This window comes from Physella acuta, unplaced genomic scaffold (assembly GCF_028476545.2).
Source record: "Physella acuta isolate Inbredline_101_S28 unplaced genomic scaffold, ASM2847654v3 ptg000600l, whole genome shotgun sequence".
In the NCBI taxonomy this organism is placed as follows: Eukaryota; Metazoa; Mollusca; class Gastropoda; family Physidae; genus Physella; species Physella acuta.
In genome coordinates this window covers 1,627,535-1,637,760 of record NW_026732119.1, presented here as the reverse complement: position 1 = coordinate 1,637,760, position 10,226 = coordinate 1,627,535, and the positions used below count along the sequence as shown (strand labels likewise).

The window sequence follows — 10,226 nt, the reverse complement described above, 5'->3', positions numbered from 1 at the left end:
CAAATGAATCCATAAAAGGTTTTAATTAAGAAGTGGAACCCCTAAATAGATGAGTCTCGATAGCTGGAGACAGCAACCCATCTAGGACAGAAGAATATAGTTAGTATAGAACTAGCGAACCGCATATTAACATCAAAAGAACCGCATGCAAATCGCGAGCCGCATTTTACCGACCCCTGCATGCGAATATTTTGGTTAAAACAAGAAATCTTGTATACATTTTTTTTTCCTCTTCTTTTTGGCCTCAGACATGTAATTTACAGCGTCAGTTGTGTGTTCGCTTTAGTATTACAGTTTTCATCATCGGCTTGTTAGGACTGATATAGATTTAGAATAGTAATATTTCTTTCTTACTTGTAGCCTACTTTCATTCATTTAAGATGGTTTACTTATACATAGATCTAATACAAAACATCTAAATATAAAAAAAAAAAATAAAAAAAAAAAAATAAAAAAATAATAAAAAACAACCTGAAAATGCAAATGTGTAATTAAATGATGATTCAAGGGATTTTTTCCCTCGGCGTGGTGGGGTGAGGGGGGGGGGGGGACGGGGTGTAATTTGGGTTTTTAAGTAGAGCTGAAATACATTTGTGATTACAGAGAATTACAGTGATACAAATTGTAAGCAATCGGAAAAGTTATGTTATTAGAACAAGACACATTAAAGAAAACACATTCTTCCCTTTCAAACATCTATATCTATACAGTCTTCAATTATTTATTTTTTAATCAATTGTTTTAAACATTTAAATCAGTAATAATAATGTGTTTGATAGTTTTACACAGCATCAAAGATATGAACATCAATTACATATATAATAATCAAAGAGAGAAAAAAAAATGGCATAAGACCAGACTAAAATAAGGTGTGCAAACTCGGTTTCTCTTGACTGCTTTTTTTTTTTTTTTTTTTTTTTTTTTTCAGTTGTATACATATTTTGAGAAACGGAACGTTAACAAAGCTGCTATCGATTAATAATACTATAATAATGAATTAATTTTATTAACGCAAAGTTATCTTACATAGTTATGAGTTTTGTAATTTAATTAAGGATATTTTTTTCTATCAATATCAATACACTTTTAAAGGAGGACAAAATATGTACATATCTTTTAATAAAGCTTATAGAAATAAAAACAAACACACCATGGATTTACATAAGTTTTATATTTCAACTGGGCTATTGGTTTATTTATTAATTTAATAATATAGTTTAAAGTTGTTTCCCTTATCTGTTTAAACTAAAATATGGGACATAACAAAAAGAAACCAATATAATACAGATATATCAAGTTGCAACATTGCTGTTATGTATAGAAGAATTAATATTTATGTTTACGAATAAAGGGCGGAGCATTGTAAGAAAGGTTAATTTATTTTACTATATTGAACGTAGACCTACTTTCCTAAAATAAAAAAGCTACATTTTTGAAACTATGTGAGTTTTCCAATTTGTTAAAAATAGTAATCATACTAAGTAAATGTACGAAGTGTAAACAATTTCTTTATCTTAATAATTATGCAGATGATATATTACAGTATGATCACAATATATTCAAGTGTATAAAACAACGCCGATAAAAACAGAAGATTAGCGTTTCATCTCTTACATCGTGCTGTAAAAATCCTAACTTATAATTAGGTCACTGCCTCTTTGCCTGTTCGAACGTCTTGTCTTAACATTATAATTATCATATAGTCCCGATGACAAATAGAACATTCATCTATACAGGCTATACAGCTAAAAACCCCCTGTGAAGTGGGAGCGTATCCCCACCTTGAAGTGGAAGCGTATCCCCTCAGATAATTTAGAGCTTATTCTCATCGTGAAGTGGGAGCTTATTCTCACCGTGAAGAATTAGCTTATTTTTACTAGTAATATAATAGTAATTTAACAAACCTTTTTATATATAATTTAAATAAGTACAGTCGGTGTGTTTTGTTTTGATAATTGGATTGTGATATTATTTAATGTAAATAAACTACTATTGTGTATCTTGTCATGTAAAACAACAGTTGTGACTTTCGTTGTTTGTCTTTCCCTTACCACTCCAGTTGAGTTCAACGAGGGGTTGAGGGCAGTTTTAAAAATATTTGAATTTATAAATTAATTCAAAACGGCTTTTCATCAGTTTATATATTTTTTTAATAATATGAAACTGGTTGCATTGGATGGTTTCCAAACAGCTTTACTTCTTACAGAGGTAACTATAATTATATCGCTTGCCATTTAAAAAAAAAATCTTTTTGCACATCTTAAAGAATCATGGCAAAATCAATAACGATTATACATTACATTATTTTTGTATAATAGAACAGTCCGTTTTGTAGTAGGACCCTATATTGTATCATTAACTAGGAAAATATTTGATTAAAAGTAGACAATATTTTTATTTTAGTTTAAATTTTGTCGTGTAATCGCCAGGGCCGAACTACAATGCCGCCAGACCCCGCAACGCGATTAGTCCATGTTAATATCCTCCTAATTATCCTTAAAAAAAAAACAACTCAGGTAGTTTGGACACGTAACATGAGCTGTCTGACAAAAACCTTCATGCGGGACCCGTAACAGGCGGGAGGATGCGGGGAAATTCACGTATTTGGATGGAGGACTTCAAGGAATCAATGTTTCTTCCAGACTTTTTTCTCCCGGGAGGGCACTTGATACTTTCGGGGGGGGGGGAGGAACTGGCAAAATATATGTTTTTAATATGAATTCCATTTTGTTCGGGGGGGGGGGGGGTGGGTGGGGGTGGTTGTAGACTTTTTTTCGGGGAGGGGGTCCTGCCTCCCCCCTCCCCCCCCCCCCCCCCCCCCCCCCCCCCCCGAAGAGATGCCTGGAAGAAACTTTGCAATGAATTGATTCGGCTGCCCGTTACTTAATATTTTTAAAGCTTCAGATAAAAGAAAAATATGGCTGAATAAAGAGCAGGAGAAATTAATATGTTGGTGAAATCATCGATACGATGAATAAAATGGGTAATCTATCTTTTTGGGTACGTAAAATCGCCCGCGGCTAATTATGTACGAAAATGTTACTTCATTGTCAAGGCTTTAATGAAAGTATATTGTGATATGTTTGTGTCAAATATTATAGATAAATGGATATTAAACCTAAATCAATGGCTAAATATATCAATATAGGTCAACATTAACTTTAAACAGCAGTGTCTGCGAGCAAGATTTGCTATATAAACAGCAGCCATTTGTAAAATAGAGTGGCTTCCACCTGAATCTCGCGTTATAAGTTTATAAAAATAAACTTAAACAAGATGGCTGCTATAGTAAACGAGCATGGTTGCATATGTTGCAAACATCGCTAGGCTATATTTATTACTGAAACGTTTTATTTCAATTGTTTTTAAAAACAGGGTCATTAATGAGACAAGGAATATTTTTTGTATTTTAAAAGCATAAATCCTCCTCAAAATGAGAAATAATTATTAAAACTTAAGGTCGCCTGTTTTCATATTACAAGTCGCGGGCGATTTTACTTTTTTTTTTTTTTCAAAACTGAAGAATAGCTGTAAATATTTTTTTTTTTTATTAATTTTTTTTTTTCCATTATAACAAAACGTTTACATTTTTAATTGACTACTTCTTTCCCTTCTGAACTGTGAAAGTGTACTCTTTTACCTTATGGCTTTCTCTCGCCCTTTCTTTCTGAGACAAGAGATTTGAATGGTGAGCTAGTACGTGATGATGAATGCTTTTTTCTGGGAGGTTTTTATCACAAAAGCAGCAACTAAAGTTGGTTTCGCTGTTGTGTTTTTCTGTGTAGTGTCGATGTAAGTCTTTGTGAATTTTTGCATCATTACAGAAGTTGCATTGTTTGAGATAAGTGTGTTCTGTTCTTTCGTGATTTAGTACTTCCTTAACTGTTTGGTACGAGCTGGGGCAGAAGCTGCATGTTAGGTGATCGTGGATTAGTTTCTCGATTTTTTTGGATTTAGTTATTTTTTCTTGTTCTGTGGGACTTGTTTGATATTTCCTTTTTGTTGACGAGGCGGTTTCTATTTCTGAATCCGGGTCTGTTGCTTCTGTCTCTGTGTCTTTTGCTGCGTCCTTGGTTGGATGGTTTTGGATTTTGCTTGATGATGGAGCTTGTGGTGCAGTATTTTGCGCTGAAGATTGGTCCTTGGGCGTTAACTCTGGGTTGAAAGCTTGGCATTGGTTGGTCCAATGAAGAGTTGAGGAGCAGAATTGGCACGCCTGCCTTCTTCCAGCAACTGCTACAAGGATGTTCAGAGATTTATTTTTGTAATTTAGTTGAATGTAATGTGGGATGGTTGTTGGGTTGTCGGTGTATATAGTGAAGCTGCGGTTACTAGTGTGGGGGATCGTGGTTATGGATGGTTCTTTGTTGCTGTAGGGTCGTAATGCTTGTATGAGAGTGGCGTTGTTGAGTGTGGGGGGTACCCATCTAAGGGTCCCGTTGATCTTGTTTTTTTCGTGTAGTGTGAAGTGAAAGTGTGTATGGACCATGAGTTTTGTGTGTGTTGTGTAACGTGGTAACATCAAAGGTTTGAGAGGTGAAAAACCAAGTGTCTGCTCTGCCATCATTTAGAAGAAGGATTTGCTGGTTGCTGATTAGTTGTCTCAAGATGTGGCATCGCAGGTTTGGTTGACCTTTGGAGGTGATGAGAACTTGAATAGTGGGTGATTCTGCTGGGCATTCTTCCTCAGGTAGGTTCAGGATTGCCGTCGTTGATTTTGCTGAAAAGGATTGGGCCCAGGATTTCATTAAGAGAAACCAGAGAAACCATTTTTTGTTCCGTATGAAAAATTGTTAACGCAGTGTTCTATTATGCAGGACACTTGCCAAAATTTGCTGTTCCGATGTCCACCAATTACGTAGCTAATAAAGTGATTGGTTTTATTATTAAACTAAAACTGAGCTTTTATGGATCAATCAATAAAAAATTAAAAGCTATAAAAATTTGAATGACATATAGGCCTAATATTTACTATAATATTAAATGCTGTTTTGATGATTATTTTTTTTATAATCGATAAAACGATTTGTATTTACCTGACTTTAAAGAACTTAGTTGTGTGATCTCCCCTGGTAATTTTAAATTTACAAATTGAAGCAACGAATAAACGTATTACTATTAAAATTAGACAATATTTGTATGTTATTTTAAACTTTGTCGTGTAATTGCCATGGGCGGAACTACAATGCCGCCAAACCACGCAATGTGATTGGTCCTTGTTTTGATCCTCCTAAGTATCGTAAAAACAAAACAGCTCAGGCAATTTGGACATGTACCACGAGTTAGCCGTCTATTAAAAACAGGGGGGAGGATGCGATGAAGACATTGACGAATTTGGATGGAGTAAAAACAAATAAAAAAAATAAATAAAAAGGAGAAATCCATTTTTTTTCCGCCTCAGACAAGTAATTTACAGCGTCAGTTTGCCTTGTCATGTTCGCTTTAGTATTACAGTTTCATCATCGGTTTGTGAGGACTGATACGGATTTGAAATAATAATATTTCTTTCTTGTAGCTTTCTTTCATTAATTTAAGATGATTTGTTTATACATATATATATGTAGAAGAAAACGTCTAATTACAATTTTTTTTAAACCTGACAATGCTAATGTGTAGTCAAAAAATGATTCAAGGGAACGTAGAAATCAATGTGAGAAAAATTTGAAAAGAATGTAATACCTGTTAGGCAATGTAAAACACTTTATTTTCCCATAACTAATACATACGTAACTAATAAATTCATTGGTTTTATAATTTAACTAAAAGTAAAAAATTATACTTTAGATATACCTTGATGTATTTCATGAAAAAATAACATTTTCTAAATTAATAAAATATAAACATTAACAATTATTTGGACGAATTTTTGTATAGCAAACGAAACTATCGGTATTTACATTACTAATCAGAACTTAATATTGTGACCTCCCCTGGTAATTGAAAATTTACAAATGGAAGAAACTAATACACGTTTTAAAAGTAGAGCATGTACTACATCTCATAAGAGAATAAAGCTTTTATAAAATAAAACAAATTAATTTTATTTAATGTTTTATCTATTTCAGTGCTTTTAAAAGCTTGCCGGTGTGAAGGCTTTTATATTGTTTTATTAAAATATTTTTAATACCATTTTTTGTTTGTTGTTCATGCGTTTATTGAAAGAAAAAGCTGTTAATATTAGATTTGTGCCAGATGTGATGTTAGACACTGGTACACACCGACAAAAAATGGTTGCATCCCTATATTCTAAATTATCCCCCTCCCCTGTTTTTTTTTTAAAGAAAAACAACCTTAAAACGACATACCTTTATAGATCTAGTAGTTTATGAATATAGAGAAGAGAACACATGTCTCACGCTGGTTTGTTCGGTTTTTTTTTTAATTCCTCAGACATAAAATATTAACAGCCTGAATTATCCGTGTCTCAAATTCTTCTGTTATTGCATTACTATGCTCATCATTCGACGTATGTATAACATTGTAGAATTATATTGCTTGTTATTTCTTATACTCTAGAAATCTGTACATATTATGCACAATTTTAGCCAGAATGATCTCAATTTCTAAAAGTTAAAATTCGGGAGTGGAGAGTTTTGTAAGAATACTTTGAGGGGGGGGGGGAATGAATGTAAAGAAAGCATTTGGGCCAACTAAATGTAGACTATGATCTTTGTCTGGTAAGTTTGGTGGGGTTTTACGGTTTTTTCTGTTATCGAAAGAGCGTATAGGGTACACGAGTTGACTGCAGAAAGTCAATATAAAACATGAAGAAAAACATTTCTTGTTTAGTATAGTGCGAGTTTAGTAAATTTTAAATTTAGAATATTGTGAATTTAGTATATCTCGGGAGTTTATATATTGTGAGTTTAATAAAGATTATTATATCTTGAGTTTAGTATATCGTGAGCTTAGTATATTATAAGTTAAGTATATCGTGAATTTTAGTATATCGTGAGTTAAATATAACATGTGGCTAGTATAACATGAGTTAAGTATAACGTGGGTTTAGTATAACGTGGGTTTAGTATAACGTGGGTTTGAAGATCGTGAGTTCACAATTCGTCACTTATTAAGTGTAAGTAAAGAATGACATATATATAATTAGATAAATTAGATACACACAATGCAATGAAAGTATAGTAATTTTGCAAAATCAAGTGGAGTAAAAAAAATGAACAATAGGTTATATAAATACTTATATAAATTTTCAACTGTCTTTTTCATTTAGTTTTACAATACATTTCTCTAGCTCTACAATCTGTCCAAGAAAGTTATTTATAGATCTAAAAATATCATGTGGCCAAGCAAGTTATGTATAGATCTAGATATAGAATCTAGGTCAAACCAAAGATTAATTAGATACATAACAAAGATTAATTAGATAAAAATACAATCCATTTTACATAATCATAATGCATTTTTAGTCATTAAATACTTGATATAAATCTTTGTGATTTATCTATCTAGATCTAGATCTATCTAGCTAGAATAGGTCTAATGATTGGATCTAGATTCTAGATCTAGATTATTCTAGATCTAGCAAGTGTTACGCAAAAACTAGACTTAAGACTTAAGCAAACGAGTCGTAGAGTCTAGATCTAGATAATTCTATCTAGATCTAGATATATTCAGACCTTCATTATTTTATATAAATCTTTGTTTAGCTATGTAATTGACTAATTTAAGATCAAATTTAATTTGAAAGTTACTACTACTAGACTTAGATCTAGATCTATGCGCGTAAATTAAGTTGCATAAAGAGACTCAAAGTATTAAACTATAGTATAAAATTACTTCGTCACGAGTTAAATAGCTAAGTTGTTAGTGTAATCGGCTTGCATGCGGGTGGCACAGGTTCTAGACCAATACGGCAATGATACATTTATTGTTTCAATTTTTATTTTATTTTTTAGATGTGAATGATAAAGTTTCCTATCTGAACTTGGCAGGATATAGGGCAGTTGAATAAGAGTTAATCTGTTTCTTTGCCCTAAGCATATGAAGGCATAGTGTGGTCAGAGACATGCTCGGCTGGAATTGTTTTATTGAAACGATAAAAACAAGTTGTCTGAGACTTGGCGGGACACAGGGCAGGTGAAGTAGAGTTGAGTAGGTCACCTGTGACATCAGTATATGAAAGGATAGTCCGAAATCGGTGTTTTCGGTGTTTTTAAAAGATATAAAAAACATCTTTTTGAATGTGAGGTCTGGTTTTTTGTGACGATAAGTGACAGACGTGATGTTTTTATGGATGACCCCCGAAACCCACAGTTATCTAACGGATGACGGGTAGTCTTGTAGATTATTAAAACGTTTACTGTTTATTAACATCCAATTTAAAGTGGAATTCCACTTTAAGGCAATCTTGTAGACTTTAAAAGGCGTTTTGCAAGTTTTAAAACATAATGCATTGTTGAAAATAAAAAGTTTAGAAATATATTTTTTTTCAGATTGTGTGATTTAGCAGTCAAGGGAAACAACTTACAACTACATATTAAAAATAGCATAAAACCGCAACAGATTAAATTGTTCTAAAATAATAAATGAATATTGTTTTTACTATAAAAGGTATAAATTGCAATTTATGAGCTTGTCAAAATAAATTATTTTAAATTTGTAAAAATTCAAAATTTAAAAATATGTTTTTACTGTACCCTAAAAAAGAAATGAAGATATTTTTTCCTTTTAAAATGAAAAACTCTTGATTAATAAATGTAGCCTTCTTAACAATTACTGTTTGGTAATTTATTTTATGCAAAATATCTGCCGAACTACTATCATGTGAGAAAGGAAGTTACAATGTTGTTGATACCTTTTTACTGAGGTTCATAGACACTAAATCTATAACAAACAAGGAAATGGGGTGTTGTTTTAGTTCTGACGAAGATAAAGATATCACTGCATCCGAGAGAGCTCCATTGTTGATAGATCCTAGTGACAGAGTTCACACCCAACCTGTTCCTGGAAGTAGGCCTGATCCGAGCTATCCTCAGACCCCTACAAATAATGAAACTTCTGAGTTCAGTCGTATTCTCAAGCAAACAGCCATCAATGTTATTGATGTGACATCAAATGAATCAAAATATGGAGCAAGGGGAGATGCAGGATAGGGCAATACAACATAGCAATCGTTTGAACATGATGCTTTCGGGGTCAGGCAAAACAAGAATATACAGGCCTAACTTGCCTAATGGTATGACATCACCACAGATGACATTGTCTGCAGCACCTGTCTCTTTGTCAGATGTGCAGTTGATAACAAGCTGCACTGAAAAGTTAGCCCTAGCCGCTAAAGATATTAAAATTCAACACAAAGAGAATTTGGTCGTCACTTTTGGTGTTCCATGATATCGCTAGGGTCTTACCAGTGTGCATGTCTTCTAACTGTACATAATACATGATTTTAAAAGGGAGTGTGAATGTGTTACATGAAGTAAGATATTTCTGTTGATTTTTTAACCTTGCTGGGAATTTAGTTCCCTGGTTGTAGTCATGACATGTCTTTCAAATAGGTTATATATTTGTTTGAGGTCTTGTTTTCATAGTTACCTGAAAGTAATATTGTACTAGATCACCCTATTTCAATTTTTTCTTTATGGGATGTGTGCTAGGATTCCTTGAATATGGATGGCATTTCCATGGTACAATTTTTTTTTAAAAGTAGCATGCTTTTTTAAGAATCATTAAGAGTTTTTGTAAATTCAATCATATTAAGGATTTTGAATATTATGTCATATTTTGCACTTCCATATTCACAGAGCAATGTGGAGGAAATGAATAAAATAATGAAACTAAAAAAAAAAAAAAAAAAAAAAAAAAAAAAAAAAAAAAAAAAAATTATGCAAAAAAAAAAATGTTGATAAAATAATATTTCCTTTTCGATTAAAGTGAACTACCACAACACCACAGGGGATGGGGTGTGGGAGGGGGTGAGGATTATGTCGATATCACTAAATATTCAATTAGCGGAGTTGAACTATGTCCAGTTTGGGTTATATCAATATTATCGATTGCATATTTTAACGACATCTCACTTATGAAATAAAAGAGTGAGAACGGCCGATAACGCTTAATTTTTGGCAATGTACAGTTTTTATTAAATAATTGGGATCGTTTAATTTCAGAAACAATTAAAATTTAACATTTGCCTAATTAGATAGAAAATGGAAATTTAAAACAAAAGAGTTATTCTTTAGATAATTCCTCGAGAAACCATTTTGTTGTCT

The 10,226-nt window shown here is 32.5% G+C and overlaps 1 pseudogene; it reads left to right on the top strand.

Annotated features, from left to right (window-relative positions):
• Positions 1–8,767: 8,767 nt before the first annotated feature.
• On the top strand, positions 8,768–9,803 carry LOC131947608 (ragulator complex protein LAMTOR1-like; annotated as a pseudogene).
• The last annotated feature ends 423 nt before the right edge of the window (positions 9,804–10,226 follow it).